Consider the following 24,419-nt stretch of genomic DNA (forward strand, 5'->3'; position numbering starts at 1 on the left):
CCTACCATAATCTCTGGTATGGGGAGACCCCAGAATTCTGTCCCATAGTTTAGACAGATGATAGATACTTTTATTGATCCCATGAGGGAAATAAAGTAAATAATTTTCATTTTAGGAAATTATTAAACGCTCTTTTAAAAGCAAAGGGGATTGTCTGTTATAGTGGACATAAAAACAAGGGTTCACTGGCATTATATACTAGAAGACACAGACCGGCGCCAGACCGGGAGAATGCCCGCAGCATAAAAGAAAATGCCTGATGAACTAGGGATTGGACAGTTTCCAAGTGCTTGTACAATCGATGGAAATGTTCAAATAAATGTGCAAAAGAAATAAACAAAATAATCATTTATTTCTTTATCATATTGGCTAGCTAATGTCCTCTCTTTGCTAGTTAGTGGCTGTGTTTCTGCGTTGGGTAGCAACGGGTGACTGTTCTCAGGCGGAAGATGTAAACAGCTTAATTTTCGTGTCAAATTTTTTTTTTTAATTATCGAATATTTGGGTACCGTTTCATAAAACTTTCATGCTTAAAATGTTTAGGGAGAAATGGAAGACTGGTGTGTTTTTTTTCTTTAAACTACCAAGACCAGCCATACACAGTACAGTTTACGTACATGCAGTAATGTTTATGTTCCTAAATTAATATCGTTTATGACCTTCAGATGTGTTATGCTCCTCTTCTTTTTATGCTCAGCTACTAAAATTTCCCTTAAGTGGTAAAATTCCATATAAATATTCAAAACTAAGCGGATTAAAATGTGCACAGTAAAGACATTAAATGATTAAATGTTTTCACTACCAACCAATGCACCACGAGTGCCCCTGTCGGTCATTTTGGCCAGCCAATGACTTACCGCGGTGCCCTGCGGTGGCGTGTGGGTAGGTTACCGTACCGCGGGTTTGTACTGTGCATTTTGAATGGCTGAATCTGTACACTCAACTTTCTAATTTTTTTAAATTAGTGAAAGTTCCTATGGAGACAAAAGCTTCAAGTCATTCCTAAGCATATAAAATAGTATAATCACATCAAATCTACTTTTTGGGGTGAAAGTTGAGTGAATTTGAGGAAATTGTCATTTTGTTAGTTAAATATGTGTTTGAGCTGACATTTTATCTTTGCTGTAAATGGCTAACTGCAAGCACAACCAACTATAATAAGGTATCTTCTATTATATCTACTTCTTATATCATATATATATATATTATATCTATCTAAAGTTAAAACATCTTAGTTAAAACAAAAGCAAATATACAATATACACTTTCTTTTGCATACTTAGATTGTATGCTGATTTGACTGCTAAAAAGAGTCCTCTCATTTTCAGGCAAGGTTTCACTAAATTAGTTGAATACATATACAGTATATTCAATTGTTTGCCTTGTGTTATGGCTGCAACAAGATCCAAAATTGTGCTTATCATAACAACATCTTGCCTAGCATTTTTTTAGAAACTAAAAAAAATCTGTACACTGCCAACACCACATATCAGGATGGCGTGTGCCAGAGAAATGCCCTTCATTTATACTGCAGCCTATTCATATTCAAAATGTTTAGCTTTTTATACCTAGTTCCTGAGTCATTGCTTTTGTATTTATTTACATAATGTGCACTTGTCTACTAAAATGCATACTGTCTTGAAAATCAAGAAAGCAAATGCCCTTTTGCCCATGAAACAAGGTAGGACAATTCTTGTTAATTGACATTTATATTGTTGCCTCTAGCTATTGTAAATAGCTACACTCCTCACAATATAGATATTGTTAATTGTATTAATTATTTTAATTGTTACACTGCTGATTAATGAGCTAAACATACTGTCTATGACATAGTTTGAAACCAGCTTCTAGTAGTTTTCACATTATACTTATTTTATCTATCCCCTCTGTATAATTATGTCATTAGCTGTTGTATTGCATTGTCTGAACATTTATTTAAGTGCTTGTTAAAGCTTCATTGTTTTTTTATGTTTTGTAAAAAAGATAATTGGTTGAGATATTGTTAAAAAGCCTATAGAGCATGACAAAGATCCTTACCTTGTATGTAATTAAACACAACTGCTAAATACCATTAACTGATGAACTCACATGGACCAGTAAATCTACATTTTCATCTAAAAAAATAATTACAAATATATACAAAACTATTGAATTTTGAGTCATACAATTTTTGAGTTCTTTTATCATATATTTGAATTGTATTTATATACTTTATGAATTTACTGTTATAAAATAAGGACAAACAAGTCATACTACAGACATGAAATAAGAAGTATACTGTAATTAATTTCAAACATTACCGTTCAAGATAAAATTGTTCTGATGAGGACTCTAGACAATAGCAGCACATTAATCTTGCTGACAAGAGATGTACCTAACATTTGCCATACTGTGCTTTTTGTAAGTCTGTTGACTCCATTAAACTGCTGATTTATTCTGGAAAGCTCTTTATCATTTAAATTGATCCCTGTTTGTCATTGGGAGTTGATACTTGAAACAGGGATTTAATGAGAAGCAGTATTGTCCCCACAGTGTGTTAGCATTGCAGGGATATGCAATTTACTATGAGTCCAAAGACAAAATGGGCAAGTTAATTTGTTACCTGTAGAATCCAGATATATTTTTCAAAAAATGTATTGATGTCATGATCTTTTCAAATACTATTTAAATATGTTAGGAATGATTTTATTATATTATTATATTTCAGCTTTACAATGTTCTTTCTTGTATAAGTGTCCTTATGCATTCTTACTCTATTTTTCACTTTTTTATTTAAATATGTCACATAGTACTGTCACACAATGGCCTGAGGAAGGCCAAAGTAGGTCCGTTTTATAACAGAATGGCTCTGCCATAGAAAAACTCAAGTAAAATAAGTGCAGTTTATTTACAGTGCTCCTAGTCCCCCACACCAGAAAACAAAACCCCCAAAAAGAAACAAAACTAATTCTCTCAAATAAAGATAAATCCTCCTTATCTTATTGCTTTCTCTCTGTTTTAAGTCACACTACCTAACATCATAACCACCAACCACCTCTTAAGCTGAGGAGCCAACTTAAATAGCATGTAAGCCCCTCCCCCTCTGGAACAAACCATTTCTCCAATTCATATGCATTTTCCTATCTCCATAAATAAACCTTGAAAAGTGGGGTTAGGTTTGGCCTTCTGAGGTCACCACAGGCTGACCCACCCCAGAAGTACCAATACCAAACAAACAGTATCATCCATTTTGCTCTCCATTCACACCACAGTACTCACTCACACCTGTGTTTAAGTATGTGTTTTATATATCTGAATGTATATGAAATTAAGTATGTGTTTTATGTATGTGAATGTATATGAAATTAATAGCAGTTACTAGTCATGCCCTGAGTGTGCACCCTCAGGAACTTATCCAGCAACCGCTCAACAGAAGGTGTATGAATAGTGTATTTCCCGTGCTACCTGTAGCTCGTGACAGGCTCCTCTGTCACAAGTACCCAGAAAATTAGAGGATTTAACTGTTTGTGGCACAGCCTTCAAGATAAAAAGGCAACAAGATGCTTAGACATAAAGCTGATGCCATCAGCTGTCCTGATCTTTATGTTTTCGGTCAATTCCTGGATTACAATTTGTAGGAGAGAGCTTTTGAAAGTGGGTTTCCAGCAATGCCTTCACAGAGTTCAGCAAAGGATAACAAACACATTCTCAATATGGCATTCATACCTGGAGAATTAAAAGTAATTATTAGTAATGAATCTAAGCAGTAAACAATAGGAGACAAATTGGTTACTGAAACACATATCAATGTTGCTTACAATATTAAAGAAAGTAGTTAAGATTATTTATATTTATTATAATAACTTTATTATTCATAGTACTTATCATTACTGATTTCAGCTGAATCACTGAAGGCTGAGTGGTAAACACTACAAATCCTTTGCTTTCTTAGTAAAAACATACGCTTGAAAAGTAATAAAAGTGTAAGTGCTAGAGAGAGAAGAATTTAACTGTAGGTTGTAATGCATTTAATTTAGAAGGCAGCTTATCTCTTATTATGGCCTCTGAGTTGAACATTTGGTAGCAGTCAGGGGTTTTTCTGGTCAGTGTAGATGTAGATCTCTGAAATGCCTTGTATGTTTACATACATACTGTAAACATAGAGAACCATGTGTGGTGTATGTTAATGTACTTTGTAGTGTAGTGTGTGCCACTGACATTGTTAATAAATTTCTGTATAACTAAGTGTGCCTCAATTATTACTGTATTCATTAAAGCGATGCCAGAGAACAAGAAATTCACATATCTTTAATTATACCAGCCATTCAGGTATATTCTTGGATAAATCACTTACAAGTTTGGGTTTATAATTATTCATTTTTGTTACTGACTAATCCATTCAGTCAATTGATGATTTTCTCCATTTCCATAACCCCCATTTGTAACAATATAATAAAAAATAAAAATAAGTTTTTAAAGTCTCGGTGATAATCATTCTTTTTGATTTCATACAGAATAATTATTCACCCTGCATGGTTAGCCCTCCCATGCAGTAAACTATTCATGATCTAGAGTTTTTCCTTTACTTTGTTTTAATTTGCACACCTGCCCCTGCATCTTCACCAAACTGCAATTTCTATATCCTGAATTTGAGCTGTTCAAGTTTATTATTGACCTGAAACCTTCATTTCACAAGTCAATCCAAGTACAACACTCAACAACAGCATTTCTAAGCACACTAAATGCCACCTGATCAAGCTCTTTATATAATCTTAGTCATTTTACAAAAAAGAACATTATTTAACTGGACTGGGCATAATGTTACAATGTTAGGTGTGTTCTCACGTGTAAATGGCTTTGGGGGTGCAGTGATAAGTATTACTGCTTTGCAGAGCTGGGGCTCTGGGTTATATTCCTGGGGTGCTATCTCCATGGAGTTTGTATGTTCTACCTGTGTTTGCATGGGTTTCATCCCACAGTCCAAAAATATATGGGTAATTTAACTGGCTTCTAGAAAATTGGCACTTGAGTAAGTGTGTACTTTGTGTCTGTGTGTGCTGTGCCATGGACAGGGTGTGTCCTGCCTTGCACCTGTCCCTTACCAGGAATACCTCTGGTTCCTTCATTACATTGTATTGGATAAAGTGCCATGGATAGGTGATCCTATAAAACAAGAATTATTTTTGCTTTGTAGATGAGTACACCACTTAGCAATTATAAAATGTGATAGGACCCTTTTCCCCTGTCTCAGGTTCTATTCATCTTCCAGAATCACCAGTGCATGGCAACAGGCATTAGTATTGTTTAAGTGCCCTTACACCCAGGGAACATCATACAAAAACTTACTCTCCCAAACCAGTTCTTGTCAGTAACCTGGTTTAGGAGTTTTGTGAATTTACTGGGACAATTTATTAATTGTGGCAGTAAATTATGAGGTGATTCTTGTATGGCTATTAGAGGATCAATTGTCAGAACAATCAGCAATGCACACACACAAATACACAGACTACATTTATTAATACATCTTCTTCTTCTTCTTTTTCACAGCCTTAGTCCCAGACTGTCCTGGGGTCAGCTGCTTTGGTTGCTCTTCTCCACTTGTCTCTGTCGAGCACATCTTCCTCACTCACTTCACATACCTCCATATCTTTTCTCACACAATCTATCCATCTCTTTCTAGGCCTGCCTCTTCCTCTGTTACCTTCCACCTCAAATTCCATTGCCCATTACTTCCTCAACATCCCTCCTCATATGTCAATACCACCACATTTATTAATACATAATATATATATAAAATTGTGCATATAAAAACATAAAACAGCCTGCCTGGATACAGATGGCAGATCTTATTGTGAGGGTTACCAAGATATAGAATATATCACGAGAGATACAAAACATGAAGAGATACAAAACAAGGAAATATGCATTGAGTATACCACTAGAATATACTTTATCATTAATCAGTTTTATTAATACAGAGTCGATATTCAATGCTTATAAGTAAATACATTACTCTTACAAATTAAATTGATATCAACCTGTGTTGAGATAATTGAATTATCGAGATGCAATGTAGAAAATTGGGTTACTTATCCAGATATTGATTTGTATTTCTCGCGGACACAAAGGACCAGCTGGCAGTCTCTGTTGCAGCATCCAATTGGCATCGTCTGGCTCGGTGCCAACCCAGTCCTGGTACGGCTCTGAGTTGTGGGAAGAAGGGGAGAGATTCAGCTGCTGTGACGCTAGGCAGGATCTCTCCAAGGACCTGGCTAGTTAGACCTGGCTGAACTAGTAATGTCTGTGAACAGCAAGTCACTCTTTTGGGTTGAGGAAAACTGGTTTGCTCCCGGCGTAGAGCTACTTCTGAATACAATAATTCAGTTGTCGACAAAGTTCCAACTGTAATGCTTCCGTTGATGAGACAGATGTGATGGGTGGCAGCTAGCACTTCACAAAGTCCTGCTACAGGAAGAATTCGGTCTTTACGTATGGGCTTCCTTCTCTGGCTAAACGTTGAGTCTTAGCACTCAGACAACACTGGCAGTCACGTGATTGTCTAAGTTGAGTGTGAGAATAGATGGAGGAGCAAGTTCTGAGACCTGTGCACGCCTTTGTAACTAGAGACAATACGGCTGCTGATTGGTCAAGAGTTTGGTGGGCATTCGGCACCCACGTGCCCTGCAGGTTCTTGATTGCTTGGTCACTTCTAGGAATGAGTAACAATGAACTCTGGCCCTAGGACTGCAATCCAGATGTTTGTAGGGTCCAAGTAGTTCTGACCAGACATTCTGGTGCCAGGAGTAGGTTATCCATTATGATACCTGGTTGCCTCCCTGGTTTCCTCCCAATCCTGGGAGCAGAAGTAAAACATTCCTAAGTCAGTGAGCACATAAGAGAGAGAGGCCTCACTGGCAAAGCACAGCATACTTAATTCTGTCTTATTAATAAGCATTGCTGCTACACTGGTATGCCACAGCAAAGAAACAGTGAAATTCCATGCATCCTCCTCAGTCCTGCATCCTGACCAAAGTGTTCCTGAAGTTCCTCTACCCTGCCTAGTTTTACTAGTTTTAGGTAGAGGGAAGAGCAAGACGATGCTAGGGTCTTCTTCCGATGCTCCCAATCCCTGGTATCTAAGTCAAGTCCTCCTGGGTTGAACTGCTGCAGTCTCTCCTACAATTCTTCCTTCTCCAAGTCCTCTCTGTTCTCTCCTGACTGGGGCTTTTTGAAGTGTACTCAACAAGGGCTTTTCACTCATCCCCAAGGGGGTGGAAGTGTTCCCATGATGCTCTGAGTGAGAGCAGAGGTAGTGCATAGGGCTCATTCCGAAAATGTTTGTATACAGATGGCCAGGTGTAACAATGCATTGTTCATTTGCATTCTATTTTTAGTCCCCACTTTTCCATCACAGGTCCAGTTAAACCTGTTTGCAACCTCACACTTTACACTTGAATGGTGTAGCAATTGATTGGCATCAGTGCTAAGAGGGCCTTTGATCGGGGAAGGAAAAGCAGATAAATAGGCACAAAACTGGGGATCCACTGGCCCATCAATGCAACTTAACATCAACACCTTGATGCATAGTAAACCATTCTTTTCACTCTGACAAAATCAGTTAGAAAATGGATGGATAAATACATATTTCATTGAGGTTTATATTGCTTGGGTAATTGTTTGGGTGTAGAAACAATCTGTAAAGTAAATGTGGTCATACAATAAATGTAATGTAAATAATACACGGTTGCATTCTGGGGCAATGCTTTCTTTCCCAAATGCCTTCTACTTAATTGAAAACTTCTGGATTGCCAATAACACTGCTTATTGCACTGAAATGGAAAGAATCAATTTAATTTTATAATTCCCTCATGGGGAGTCTAACTTTGAGTTTTTATTCAATTATAATTTCTCACAGAAACATAGAAGAAAAATTCATTGAAAAGGTGAGTCTGACACATATTATAATTCCAAAAATCTATTAACTGCGTTTAATTAAAGAAACTGACTTTGTTCCCAGTACAAAATTCCAACAGTACCCTGCAAAAAGACACCAACAACTGTATGTTCATGTTTCACTTTAAAGACGGTGTTAATGTTATATAACCTAATTGGCATAATATTAGCTTTTATTATACATTACCCTTTTGCATTGCTATAGTTTCTTATTTTAGGCTAGGATAGTGACAGCAACAACAAAAAACAAAACAAAAGTCAGATTTTGTTTCTGCTAAAACATGCTCTAATAAAGTTGCTAATTTTAGCTCTGAAAACAGAAGACACAGATATGACTAACCTACTTTTTACAAATGAAAATCCCAAGATCTAATAGAAAATGTCATCCTAAAGCAAAAGTATTGCGGCCAAGTCACAATGAGTCAGTTTAGTTAGATTATCTGAATCAACCTTCAGAGCCCACAACATAGTGATTGCTGGTCAGCAAAATAAGAATTGACATTAATCTGTGGAGATAAGTTCTAAAAGAAACTGCAAGAATTTTGCTGGTTTAAACACAAATGCATTCCTTCATACTAAGAAAATGGATACATACTGTACAGTATGTAATCATTATTCTTGATAGGGTCAGGGAAATGTTATACAGCTTATACAGCTTCCATCATAGAGTACAAAACAAGCAGGTCAATAAAGATGTTCAATACAATAAAGATGCATTTAAATGTATAGACATATATGTTTACAGAGGATAAACATATCTTTTGTAAAATTAGATTTTATTATAATATTATAGGGCATGCATTTGCATTCAACAAAAACCTAACTATACTAACTATATAAACATTAAAGATATATATAATGTTTTTCAAATATCTGAGCATATTATATTACACAAAGCCTTTAAGCAATACATAAAAAAGACTGTAGTGTAAAATTTTAGGATTGAGAGTGTATGCCTCCTATGTAACAACAATCAGGCAACATTCATGCTTGAATTTAAACATTTAAAAGTTCAGTTTCTTACTATAATGAGCCAATAAAGTGGGATGAGTAACTGCACTCTTAATTTTCCATTGCCACTGACTGTCAACAGAAATTATTCATTTAATGTTAAAGTAAGGTACAAGGCAGCTTTCAAGTTCATCATATTCATTAGTGTCTCTTTCAACATTTTTATAAATAGTGCAAATAGTTTATGTTAATAATAAGACACATACTTTTACTATGCTAAATACTGTTTTCATGATTTTTTACTGTATAATTAAAAAAAAAACTACATAAAAATATCTTGATATGAATTACACATTACTATTTTAATTTAAAGCTCTAAACTATTACAGAATATGATTTTTTAAAATGTGGTGAACAGAAATGATTAATTTAACAGAATAATATTAAAAATATCAAATTACAATTTACAAGTCAGGAACTTGAATGTAAAGTACAGAATGTGGATTTACAATGCAGACAATAAGCAATGCGTCAGGCACTAGCACAAGAAAACTTTTACTTTCACAATTTTCACTTTGTTTCAAGCTACGGGAATGATACAGAAAAAGAAGAAAAAGTTTAACATCTAATAACTGAAAATATTTACCAAAACATAACTCACACATTTGAGTTATATCTGTATCAAAAAATACATTTGGAAATCAAAGAGGTTGGATAGATTCAATATTGAATCAAAACTTTATGCATCATTAAAGAAATTGATTTAAAATTCACAAATATGTTTTGAGTGTTTGATTCAATTCATTGAGTAAATGAATTAAAAATGATGTATTTCTGTGAACATATACATAAACATCATTAGGATTTCTCTGTGAAGTACTCTTGTTAAGTAAATTTAAAGAAAAGAAAACCACCCTCAATGAGTATTGAGGTGAAACGTTATTTAATTATAGAAGACCATTGGTATGGTACACAAACCATTAACTTAAATAATACACTGGCTCCATTTAAGTATTCTATGTATCATTTTACTTGCTGTATATCACTGTCCACCTTATGGTGGTGCTGCAAGCCTATACAACCACAGGAGTTCCAATCTGATAATCACATTGTGTTCAGAGACCATGGTATCAAATGCATTTTTTATTGTTCTAGCAATCGTTTTCTTTAAAAACCTTTCCTATTTGTATTTGTTACAAGCAAGCTGATGCCAACAGATTACTTTTGTTGCAATTAATTTGTAAAAATAATGCAGAAAAAGTATGTAATGTTATCTATTTTTAATTTGTGGCAGTGAAACAATTCTCACTTACCCACTCTCCTTCATCTTTTAGTTCTGTAATGTTGAAATATGGTTCTGCAATTTTATCCAAGGAAATATATTGCAGAGATTACAAAATTGTAAATTTTGAAAATAATAAACTTTAGGAGGCTAAAGTTTTATTTTATGTGTTTGCAAACTTTGTCAAAACTGAAATGCTCAGCTAAAACCATAACTGTCTAACATGTATTGTGATCTATTTCTGGAAACCACATCCCAGTAAATGTAGACAAAACCTCCAATTACGTAATTGTGATAAAAAAACTGATTTATATGTTTATCTTTTTTCTGGCATGGTTTAAGGGATGACTGCCTGGCCAAATGGATGAGGGAGTCAAAATCCCTACAATAAACCAGAGGGTTGTTGTACTGAGGCAAATGGAAGGTACATATAGTAGTACATATCTGTGTTTAAATTTGTAGCATTTGATTTACTTACATATGTGTGACTTTTTTGCGATAATATACTGCAATTAAAATCTACAGATTTATAAGTCATTTAGTCTGCAACATGTGACTGTAAATAAAAAAAAAATCTTTGCATATAATCAAACTACACCCTGTATGAAACTTCACTGCAGTATATGAAACCCTACATCATACATTGTACATAACTAGAAGTAACCTTACCAACTGATCCCTTGCACATACTCTGAAAACAACTATCCGACTCAATCACACCATGTACCTGTTTCTCAGAATCATCCATAACATAATTTGGAATAGAAAGCAAGAATAACCTATCCATCCTTTCTCTAACCACTTTTTCTAAGATGGAAAAGCTGGAGCCACAGTCCAATGCATGCAACAATAAACAAAACTCCAATATTTCGATAATTTCTTAACATATAAACATGAACTGTAAATTGTTCATGTAAAATGTTTTTAATAATAGATTACTGTAATATCTCCAATACAACCTGAATGGTATAAACATTTATTTTTGAAAACACATTTTGTTGTGTTTTTGTATACACAATTGTGTAGATTCCTAAGTGCACTTCCAGATCTTCACCATTGGAATGTGGGAAATAAGTAATGCAGAGTCAGTATGACAAGATGAGGTCATGATGGACTCCTGAAGCTGCTCCAACTGATGTGAAGATGTTTTATGACTGATCAAAATCCCCACAAAGGAAACAATGTCCATAGATAATTAACATTAAAACCCAACATTAAGGATCCAACCAAAAGTGTACATTTTCATGAATGGATTAGAAGAAAACTCACCAGCTTCAAAAAGTGCAGAACGAATTCATACAACTTGAGTTGCCGCTTTATCATAATGTACGTGCAATAGCCCTAAGTGACTGATCCATTAAAAGGCCTCCGAAATCCAAATAGAAATCAGACAAGATCCATTTGACCACAATTAATTGTCGTCCTGGAATGCAGATGACTAAATTAAAACTAGAAAGTTAAAATGAGTAAAATGTAAATAGTTTACAATTCAAAAATTAAAACCCATCTCAACTTCAGTCACTGAACTTCAGGGTCCTGATGCTCCTGTTTAATGTGCCTTGAGAGAAAAGGGATTACAGACAGTTGTCAACATATTTACTGAGGCATAGGAAAAGATAGTCCTCCATCAGCAAGACCCAAATACACACCTGGTGTCAGCAGTTTGGAATCACAAAAAGGATATGATGAATGTAGATTACCCCCCTGACATTTGGAGTTATCTTTCACAGAAGGCTGACATTGACAAAGACATTCAGCATTCAGTAAGTGTAGCTTCTTAACACTTGAAGAATTTGGTGTTTGGGGATCATTACCTTAAAACTGAAACCACACAGATGATCTATCTTACGTACAGGTCTGAAATACATAAGGGAAACATATCAAATCCTGGGTGAAATGTGTCTTCACTGAACCCGACAGAGTCAGATTATCTAGGAAATATTCCAGAATTTTGAGTTCCAAACGTGCCAGACAGATAAAGAAAAGTGAAAGCTCAGAAGAGAGCTCACTATAACCAGATTCTGCAGTTCACAAACTACATATTTCTTGGGACAACACCTGCATAGCCTACAACATACAATGCTCTCCAGTTTAATTCATAACCATGATAAAAGTAAAATTGAGCTTGTTGACCATACTCATACTCAACTCATGTTGAAAAACCCTCATGCCCACTGTGAACTATTATGGAGGTCTATTAATTGTTGGGGTTGTTTAACATTAACAAATCCTGGAGCCCTTGTCACTTCATCCTGGTAAGAAACTCATGCTTGACCAAAATGGATACATCAGCAATAAAATATCAAAATAGACAAAGGAGTTGCAATTTAAACACAACATGTCCATTCCAATCTCAAGATATCAATCCTATTGTATTTATTTTGTAGCACTTTGTGAATGCATATCAATATGTCAGTTCAATAATGGAAACTAAAGGACTGAGGAACAATTCTACATGGAGAAATGTTAAAAATTTCCCCTCTGCAGTGCCAGGAAATTACAGCACACTACAGAAGGCATCTTGTTAGTGTGTTCCCTGTCTGAGAGGATTTACAAAACACTAACTAAAGGGCTGTGAGTAAACATGGCCCTTGTGTATTTAAATAATTATTTTTGACCAACTTTGCTTTGTGCATTGTTGTTATGATAAGTGTGTAAAATATCTAGATTTTTTAAGCAACAAATATTATCCAACCTGTAAATATTTTTGTTATTTGATGCAGATTGTGAATGTTTCATCAGGGCTATAAATTTGGAGTATTGTATTGTTCTCATCAATCACCTATCACCTTTGGCCACATAAAAAAATAATTATCCTCAAAAAGACATTCAGATATTTCATTTTTGTTGCATCCTTAATGATTAATTCTGACTAATTCTGATGCATTGTTTGCAGTTGTTTACAGTTATGTTTATAATAACTAAAAATAAATCAAATAAAATCAATAAAACTGTAAAACAAAGAATATTATGGTTGTAAATAAAACATGAATGTTGAGTGCAAAAGAATAAGTAAATGTTAATTCCTTGCTTACAACAGTGTTAATTTAATCGCCATTTTTATATTTAGACACAGTTATAGTCACATTTTAGTCACACACTTTAAATTAGTTTGGTTGACAAAGATTTGACCATGATCACTCTTACTTTTAGTCAACTAAAGCTCAATTAGATTTATTCATATTTTAGTCTATCTGCCGATCCATCCATTTTCTAATTGCCTCATCCAATCCAGGGTCACGTGAGAGCCTATTCTGACAAGTTTCAGGTGTAAGGCAGTGTACAACCAGGATGGAAGGCCAATCTATTGCAAGGCAGACACACACAGACACACCTAAGGCCAATTTTCTCAGAAGCCAATTATCCTACCAGTATGCCTTTGGAATGCAGAAGGAAACAGGAACACCCAGAAGAAACCCACATTAATATGGGGAGAACATACAAACTCTGCAGATAGCACCTCAGGTTTGGAATTGAACCCAGGGCCCCAGCACTGCAAGGCAGCAAAGCTAACCACTGTACTACCCTACATTTCAATCATCTACTTTAATTTTATTATATAAATATTATAAAAAAATTAAGACTGTCCAAATTGGATAGCCCTATAATGTGGCAAATTTTAACAATCCTTATTAAGCAAGGAAGTGCATAAAACAAATTAGGAACCTGAACTGTTGCTCTAAGAAACTATAAGAATCATTAATTAATTTATCATCAAACACTGACAAAAACAATTCTTAAAATGAATTTTGATGGTTTTATTTCACTCTTCAATGGTCTGTATTGAGTTGGAATGGCAGACTTTTTTTCTTTGGTCTTCTAAAGTACAGCAGAAAGACTCTAATCTGTTTCCTAATAAGAACAACTATTTTGGCACTATTAATTAATCATTCTTTGCTTTTATATAAGGTTTTTTTAAAGTACTCAAAGAGATATTAACTTATCCTACACAGGCCTATATCAATAATGAATTTGCTGTGTCTATAGTGATATTACTGCATAAGTTACAGTTAAAAATTTAACAAAACTGGACAGGGCAGGCAATGCATATGTCCTGATATATTAATAACTAGCCCTTTCAACACCACATTATTTCAGTCAAAAACGTACCATAGTCTAAGAACAATTTAAACTGTCCTTGTGTCACCCATGTCTATGCTCAGTGTACAGTATGATATGCTAATGACACTGTGCTAGCGCCATGCTAACAAAGTGACATGCCTATGCTTCAGGTCTGTCACTCTACATACATCCTTCTAAAAAAAATAAAAAGGAATGCTTGCACACACTACAGAATGTTTCTATGACAATATTTTCTTGGTTAGCTGAACACTCAGCTACACAATCAAAGTAAATGCGATTAAATAACAACTTTCTGATTACTATTATGTATTGTGAAATGTACACAAAATCATTTTACACACTCAATTTAATATTTCAAAATAAAATATGAACAAAAGAAATCACTCTGACAGAGTGCACACAGTGCATATGACCCACTTTTATTTTCATTTTAAAATAGTAACTTCTCACGCATTAATCTAATTAATAATGAATTTCTTAGTTTTAATTGTTTTAATTTGTTGACTTCTTACAATGTAAACAAAAACAAATGTCTTATCAATGCAGCGGAGACTGGGTGCTGTTCAAATGGCACTTCAACTTTGTTGCAGCTGCATTCTATTTCTTATCTTATGTTTTACAATAGCTTATATGAAGCCCTGCCAGAGACCAGATCTTTCTTCCTGCTAAAACATGGAATAATACAAGAAAGTATTTCATGGGTCCCTGTGGCTTTTCTTTTTCTAATTAAGGTGCTCTACTTTTCTTAATCTAATTAGTACTATAATGAAAAGTTCTTTCTGGAACCTATGTGGACGACACGATCCAGGGAAAAGTGAAGCAGTCATGAAAAAGTCATGCAGGATATGGAGATGAAAACAGGGGGCGTGTCCTACGTGCGCTGGTGTTCAGGGGAGGTGTGGCCGAGGCAAACAATCCAGAAGAAAATCCAAGGGGAAATCCAAATGAAGGCAAAAGTCCAAAACCGGGCTGTCCATCCAAGACAAACAAGATTTCAAAACAGGAACCAGATCGGAACCGGTGGGGAACAGAAACAGAAACAGAAACAGAAACAGAAACAGAAACAGAAAATAAAACCTTAACGGGACCAGATGCTTCCAGGTGCGGAAAAGACGGACTAAAAACAAAAGAAAAGAAAAGAATAAAAGAAAGAAAATTACACACCCAATACTTGCCAATTATCACACAGTAGTAGCCAGTCACTGTGCAATCCACATACAGTGACAGCCCTAGGAATATACCCATTAGTGTCCCCATGCTACTTGCCACACAGAAGGTAAATGAGTGAGCACCGAACCTTGTAACAAAACTAATTTCTGTATGAGTTGTACTCAAACATATTATTTCTTTTAATATTAATCTTTAACATCTCAATCTACTGCAAAAATTGAACTATGATGATGAAGACTAAAATTCAATTCAAAATGCTTTATTATTCCCCAGGAGTGATTTAAGGAATTTAATTTATAATGCAAAACACTTTTGTTTTCATCATCACAATTGTGGATCATTTGAGTAGGCATTTCATCATTGTGGACTAAATAAAAAAAAAAAGTTGACAAACATTATTGTTGAGGAAATTAACAGGGGCTGAAAAGCTAAAAAAATAAAAAAAAAAAATTTATTTAAAAAAATAAAATCGTTAACCTTAGCATTTACTAAATACAATGATTAAACATAACAGTCTACAATTAAGTATCAGCTACATAAAGAATAGAAAATACATTATTTCTATTACTTATGAATCTTTAAATAAAAATGGCTTTTAAAAGAACCAAAATATCTGAACAGTTCATATTTACCTACACATTTTTATTTAAAAATGATAAGCTTGAACATTTAGTTTAAAATGATATAAACCTCATACATGTAGAAATATATGTAATTGTTTTAATTTGGAAATTCAACCTTCTGGTTGTTAGTGGACTTACAATACATCCCCCTATTTACATTCTTACAGTAAATTAAATTGGTTAAAGCAGTGTTTTTCAAGAACACATCTATTGTCTTTATCAAGAATACTGTGATATGTACTGTATACAGCTTAAATGTTTAAAATGACCAATCCTCTCACATACTGATAATTCAATAGTTCCTATAAAATATGATCGAGGAATGACATATGGAGAGCTTATTTGGCATGACTTGCCTAGTTGAGGAAATGGTAGACTATCCATATGGCCATTCTAATTTTTGTGAAGAATAAGCTAGGAATGCAGCAAGGCTATAGGTGGAGAGTTGCGAGGGATACGAGAGAGATACATGAAGAGAAGTCCTGGATGTGAGAGTTATATACATAGGCAAAGTGGAGTGTGCAAAATAAGGATCTAATCATCCTCATGAATTTTTATTAGAAACTCCATTAGGAAAAATTAAACCTCTACCGAGTTGAAAATAACAGAGTGCATAACTTTACCTTCAACTATTGTGTTAAATCTTTTGGTTTAATCTTTTGTTTAACCAGAAACATAAAAAATATTTTTTTTATTTAAAATGGTCACCTGAAGACTTTCCATTTATATTATAGCCATACAGAGAAGCAATACAAGTGCCTTGCATAAGTGTACAACTGCAACAATGAAAAGGTCCTATGAACCTCTTGTTCAAAAAATAAGATAAGATTTTATTGATCCTACACAGGAATTGAAAGACAGACATCAGAATAGACTAAAATCAAAATAACTACAGCATTAGAGTAATTAAAAAGTATATACAATATAAAAATAAAATAAATAGCTAGGAAAAATTAGGTGTGTGCAAAATATGCTAATAGTCACTGTTAAACAATAAAAGATGTGCAATATGTGCATAGGTATATACAGATTGAAAATACCACAGTATAAACAGTATATTAATGTAGTGTCCAAAACATACATGAGTGCAACATGCTGTCCATAGGTGAGCAGATGAAGGTCTAACAAGTCTAGCCTAGTATAAATAATATTTGTTAATAACATTTCTCTATATTTAGAAGATTATGTACTAAAGAGAGCCTAGAAGTACTTTAGAGTTTGCTTTTTTGACTTTCAATACTGGACGGCTTTATTTCACATCCTAAATAATATATGTTGCATTTCAATAAAATATGCTGAGAGGAATTACAAATGCAACAAATTCTACTGTCTCCATTCATGGGTTGCATATTGATGCCTCTCCCTATAAAGCACTATAATGAAATGTCTTGAAAAGTCTCAAAGACAATGACTCTTTGTGAGGCTTGGTTCTGGTCTTCATTAACACATACATTAATAAAAAAAACTGTACAAATGTTGGTATTCAAACAAGAAAAAAAAACTCTTCTATTGCCAACCATAACCTGCAAATTTGTGCAGAGACATCTTGACAATAAGGGCGCTGGGGTGTAAAGGAGTGGTCTATACCACCATATAAAAAACCTAAACTTTATATGAAAATCTGATTTTATATACAAAGTGGATATCAGTGCTTGAAATTACAGTTGTTAGTTCCTATATGTGATTTTTACCTATAATGAATATGCAAAAAGTAATTTAGTCAATATGAATCATTTATATTAGCACCAATGCATTTTCAGTAACAACATTATAGGATCTAATATCATTAGGGTCAGGAAATTAGCTAGAGTGCCAAAACTTCAGAGTCATCCTTAGGCATAGCCAACAAAAATTACTGTATTTCTGGATTACCATAAAGTTTCACGATCTCGGTGGAATGTGGCAAAGGAAGCACTTTCACACTTTCCATAAGATTGTTGATTGTTTCCATGGACACTATAATCTGTCACTATTACATCATCTTATCACAGTTAGTCTAAAAATTATATGTCTTGAAATTATAACATATAAAATATAAAAAACATAAACAAATGTAACATGTCTGTTTTCTCTGAAAGTTCTCTGAAAAGGGGATTACATGCCACGAATGGAGCATTAGACCACTATATATGATACTTTGAAGTACAGTACTGTAACATTCATGTAGAGGTATCCTACTTCTTTAAATCCAATTAATATAGAATCATGTAACTAAAGACAATTTTGGTAGTTGAAAATAAAATTACTGAAATATAATAATGTTTCCAAACCTAATTAACAATATGAATTTATTAATATAGTTCCATAGCTGGTAATGGTAGCTGATAATAAAATTAAAGTACAAAAACATATTCCACCTTCTTCATAAACATTTTATACATCTAATTCTTTAACTTGTTATTTTGGGAATGTTTTGACATGACGTATTCTAACTACGTATTCTCCCATGATCAACTGCAAGGTTCAAATTAAAAACAAATAAACGTAATAAAAAAGTAATCTTATTCAGTATACAGCATATTGAAATAAATGGAAACACCAATATGTGTAGATAAATTAAGATAATCCTGTTTGCAGATCCTTCTTTTTCGTTCTGTTTCCGTAAATTATCTGACAATCCTCTTAATTTAAGTATTGTGAATTGATTATAACTTTAAATTTATATATTATGCTGCTCATCAAAATATTTTATTTCCCATTCACAATATGTATATGTACAGATGAAGCCATTCAAAACAAGCGGGCGATACCGCATTATTTTGCGGTGTGCTTTACGCAGTCTACCGCGAGTTACCGTAAATTCTCCTATAATACCGGAAGTAAAATAATAGTATCCGGAATTTCCGCAAGGTGGAGCTAATAAAGCTCAACCTCTCATGTTTTAGCTGTCGCCATCAAAGTCTTTAACGAAGATATTACTAATAGTATTAATAATGAATGACCTTGGACAAGCTGTAAACTCAAAGTATTGCCCTGGTCCACATTCTTTTTTTTATTGACCGTCTTTGTAAAAGTAACACCACAGCATTTCGCAATCACGCATTTGTTTCCAATCATGCAAAGTACAGTAATTTTGGAGAATCGATTCACCATGCCTTTCACATGCTCATAAAAGAGATTGATTTAGGAACATAAACATATTACTGTATGCAAACTGTACTGTATACAGAATGTATATGTATATTTAATGTCTTAACTGTGCCCGTTTAAGTATTGAATATTTATATGGAATTTTACCACCCGAGGGAAATCTTAGTAGCTGAGCATAAAAAGAATAGGAGCATACTGTAACGCGTGTGAAGGCCATAAACGATATTAATTTTGGAACTTAAACATACAGTATATGGCTGGTCTCGGTACTTTAAAGAAAACATACACACCAGAATTCCATTTCTCCCTAAACATTTTAAGCATTGAAGTCTTTAACTAACGTTATACCGGAGTCAACAAGCATAATTTTAGAATTTGATTAAAAGGGAATATAATATGGAATCGCGTATCTAAAGAAATTAATAATGATACAATTTTATTCATGTACCGCAACACAAGAATAGTACACGCTGTACATTGTCTGTTGATAATGTTTCTATAGTGCTTTTTCAGCACTCTGCATGTGACCTTGCCGGTGGCGCTGTGGGTTAGGTTCCTGACTCCCACTTCACACGCTCTGTGTTCGAATCCCGCTGGAGCCATGACTTTTTTTCTAACAAACATTTATTTGAAAAAATAAAATGTTTCCCTTGCTCAGAGATTAAATAAAACTTCACTCGCACCAAACAAATTTATATTTCTAAATATCACAACATGATCGAATTTAAGTCATTTTAATAACAATGAATAGTCACCTAGGCGTTACAATATAAACATTTATATTGATTTAAATTGTGTTTAAATCGCCTTTATTTAAAACCCATAAATAAAGCTGATACTGTTTAGACTTTTAATTATTCAAAACTGTATTACAGCAGCACAATGCACAATGCAACATAAATAGCTATCTTTGTCTTCTGCGTAATAATGTTCACCTCTCTGTCCAGCAAATTAACAATAGTAGTAATAATGAATTTAATTGAACAGATGCAGCCATTCAAAATGGGTGGGGTATTTCGCGGTATACCCCGGTGGGCGTGTCGCAGTATCACGCAGTATCACAGGGTTAATCGTGTCATTTGACGTCATGCCGGATAGTATCCGGCATCACCTTGTAAAACCGCCAGGAGGAGCCAATAAAGTGTTAGCCTCTCATGTACAGCATTTGAGCTTTTAAATTTAAGCTGTGTATTACAGCATGTTAATCATCAGTCATTAAAATGTTGGTATATTTTATGAAAGCAAGATTGCTCAGTTGGACAAAAGTACACAACCTACCTTTTTCAGAAATATTTATGCATCAAAGCCTTCACTGAAGATATTACTAATAGTATTAATAATGAATGACTTTGGACAAGCTGTAAACTCAAAGTATAATTTCTTTAGCACATTTGTACAAGCACTTGGAATCTGTCCAAGCCCTACTTTGTCAGGCATTTTATTTTACTTCAACGGACATAAAAACTCCCTTGCTTTTAACAGGGCATTTCATAATTTCTAACTACGAAAATTATTTAAACTGCGACACTTATCATTCAACTAGAGCTCAAAATATCACAAGGATCCTCAAGAGCACAGCAAAGACTGTATTAAAACATACTTGTATCAGATACATGAGAATCCAGGCTTTTTTATCTACGCTTTCTTTTCCGTATACCAGATATTATAGAACCACTTCAGAAGGGTGTCAGCCAGTCAGATTCCAGGAATCGGTACTTTAAAGAAAAAATACACACCGGTATTCCATTTCTCCCTAAACATTTTAAGCATCGAAGTATTTAACTAACATGTGAAATCGCATGTAAAAAAGTGGTAGTTTCAAGCTTTTCTGCTAATATAATTTGGAATCGCGTATCTAAAGAAATTAATAACGATATGATTATATTCGTGTACTGTGACAGGGCTGTGTAGGGCTGTTTCGCCTCTCTCTTTGTGTGACTTCCCTAGTAGCCCACTGGTCTACATGCCTGATTACTAACCTACAGGTTGTGTGTTCAAATCCAGCTGGTGCTGGACTTTTCTTTTAACAAACATTTCTTCGAAAAAATAGAATAGCAATATTATGGACAATCAATTGACTATTATATTTCTAAATATCACAACATGATCGAATCAAAGTCATTTTTGATAACAATGAATAGTCACCTTCTTCCCTTCTGACAACGGTCCCTGCTTCTGCTTCCTGTTTCTATTGTGTGTGTGTGTGGGGGGATCCCTTCAGATCTCCCTTCAGATTTATAAGGTTATTAATCATATCTTCGGTGTCGCATCTTACCAGTGCAGTTGATCTTTTGCTGCCTGGGTGGGTCAACTATCACAAAGCTTTAGAGAACCTAACATTTCTATTATCAACAAATTGTAAATTTGTAATAGAGTAAATTTTTATAGAGAAATGGAGGCTGTACAGTATGCGTTACAATATAAACATTTATATTGATTTAAATCATGTTTTGATTTAAATCGCAAATGCGTGTTTAATTATATGTGTTTTTTTTAATCATAATCAGACAAATGCAACATAAATTGATACAGTATCTTTGTCTTCTAAGTATCTAAATAAACTTTCAGCATAGCTTTCTCCCCATTTAGATGTATTTTTCTTGGGATTTTGGGATCAAACGTGGAAGGATTAGATTGTAATCGTTTTTATTTTTCAAATACGTTTTAGAAAACTGTAATCTGTACTAAAAAGCTGTTCACCACCTGCTATACAGATACATATTGTAATACTTCCGAGTTTGGATAGGACAGACACAAGAACTCAGACTTGCGGAGTTAAAGCAAGTTAAAGCCTTTATTTTTTTTCTACGTCACCACCTTCCGCACCCCCGCCTGCCAACAGCGCGAGCCAACACACCGTTAGGTGTAGCACTTTAGATCTTTTTTTCTGAACCAGGGAAAATCTGATCATGTTTCTCTATAACAATAATAAAAAACTTTATTTTACATATCACCTTTAAAAGTGGTATCTCAAAGCAATACAGTAGATGTAAACCACAGATTACAAAGTAAATACCCAGACAAACACAAACGTGTTTTTAATAAAATGCTTTTATTCATTCAGCAGAGAGAGAGAGAGACATCCAGCAGAGAGAGACACACACACAGGTTTTCATTGACAAAAAGTTTTTTTTTTTTTTACATTCCTCTTGTCTAACAGGAATGTTTTGTTTGTGGACAGACTGTCCACAAACGTGAGACTGTCTTTCTCAGACTCACATTCCCGAATGTCCCCCGCCCCGGTCAACAATCCTAGGAAGAACACGAAACAGCCTGTTAATAAAATTGCTACAATTTTGTGTGGTCAGTTCTTCCTTCCAAAATTTATAGATCGCATCGATCAGTTCCTGCTTTTTGACGGGGTTAGCAGTTTTCCGAACTTAGTCTTTCAGCGAATGCCAAACTATCTCTATCAGATTTAGATCTGGGGATTCGGCTGGAGTTTTCACCCAGTTCACTCCTTCTGCTACAAGTCTCGCCCTTGCTGCTGTGTGTTTCGGATCGTTGTCTTGAAAGAGACGATGCCTTGATCCAAAGTGCTCCCTGATATATGATATATACACTCCTATTTTATTTAAAACACAATACGCCAGGAAATGTGTCTGATGCATTAGCAAGTTAAAACAATTCCGTCGAAAACCTGGGCGTAACAGCTGTCCCTTTTTCTGATCACTCGCTCTCTGGATACACGTCTCACCTGTCCTGTTCTTTGTTTTCCTAATTTGCTGATTATGCCTGCTGCGATCCACTCATACCCTCACACCTAAAAAAGACTATTTTAAATTTCTTGGCGTGGTTCATTGTGCAATTAACCCTTGTATGTGCTGTCCTTAAGGTGATATCACATAAAGGTGATATGTAAAATAATGTTTCTTATTATTGTTATACAGAAACATGATCAGATTTTCCCCTGTTCAGAAAAAAAGATCTAAAGTATACTAGTTTGTCACTAGTATACTTTTAATACAGTCTTTGCTGTGCTCTTGAGGATCCTTGTGATATTTCGAGCTCTGGTTGAATGATAAGTGTCGTAGTTTAAATAATTTTCGTAGTTGGAAATTATGAAACGCTCTGTTAAAAGCAAGGGAGTTTTTGTGTCAGGTACAGTAAAAGAAAATGTCTGACAGAGTAGGGCTTGGACAGATTCCAAGTGCATTTTTGCAATTTACGTTGCATTGTGCTGTAGTGTGCTCTCTGAAGGCACCAGTTCTGTAGGGTTTGGGCATTTACTGGGACAATTATTAATTGTAGCAGTAAATCACAAAATGATTCTTTTGATGGCTTTAGAATCCAACCATGCGATATAACTCAAACAATGCACACACACAGGTACTAATACACGAGGATACATTTATTAATACATAGAATATGCATATAAACCTAACAGATCTTACCGAGAGGGTTATCAGAATACAAAAGATATATATTCAATCAGTTACGAAGTGTAACACATATCAAGAGGACATACGTTCAGTATATCATTCATTAAGACCGTTTCATAAATGACCTTGGTTATAACTTCTACATTAGATACTCTAAACAAGTACATAACTCTTAGGAATTAAATTGATATCAATTGGTTGGGATAACAAATGAATTCTCGAGCTGTAATGAAGTAATTGAAGTTGAATACTCATCCAACCTCTGGGGATTCAGATCTCCTGCGGGCACAAAGAAACAGTTGCAGGCTGTTGCTGTCCAATCCGTGCTCTCTGGCTAGGTGCCAGGCTGTGCTGTACGGTTTGCGACGGTGTGCTGCTGATGCTCACTGACCGGCTAGTTAGTGTTGGCTTTAACTAGCAAAGTTTGTGCACAGGAGAAAAGATGACTGTGGGTCCCAGCAAGTCAGGAAGAGGACCGGTTCGTTCCTGATGAAGAGCTAGTTCTGAATAGTGATTCAGCTGTCCACAGTTCTGACCTGTTCACGAGGCCTGCTGCTGGTGCTAACCTCGGGTGGATCCTCTGGTTACTCTCTGGCAACCTCCACTCTAGACTCTTAGAACAAAGGAAAGTTCTGGCACTCGGACACACTGGCCGTTCCGTGGTTGTTCGGGCTGAGTCTCAGGATGGTCAGGAGGCGCGCTGAGAGAATGTCCTGCCCTTGGGAGCCTTCTGCTCCTGGGCCGTCCTGCCCTGGAATTCTCCTTTGAATTCCCTTTAGAAAAGTCCACAGAATCCTCCACTGAATCTCACTGAATCCCCTCAGGCTCTCTGTGTTGCCTGTTTTTACCTTTCATTGGCTGAAAGTTCCATGGGCATCAGAGTCCCACGTGTGTTACTCGGCCCTA

Source organism: Lepisosteus platostomus, chromosome 2, assembly GCF_059453375.1.
Source record: "Lepisosteus platostomus isolate fLepPlt1 chromosome 2, fLepPlt1.hap1, whole genome shotgun sequence".
NCBI classification, from domain to species: Eukaryota; Metazoa; Chordata; class Actinopteri; order Semionotiformes; family Lepisosteidae; genus Lepisosteus; species Lepisosteus platostomus.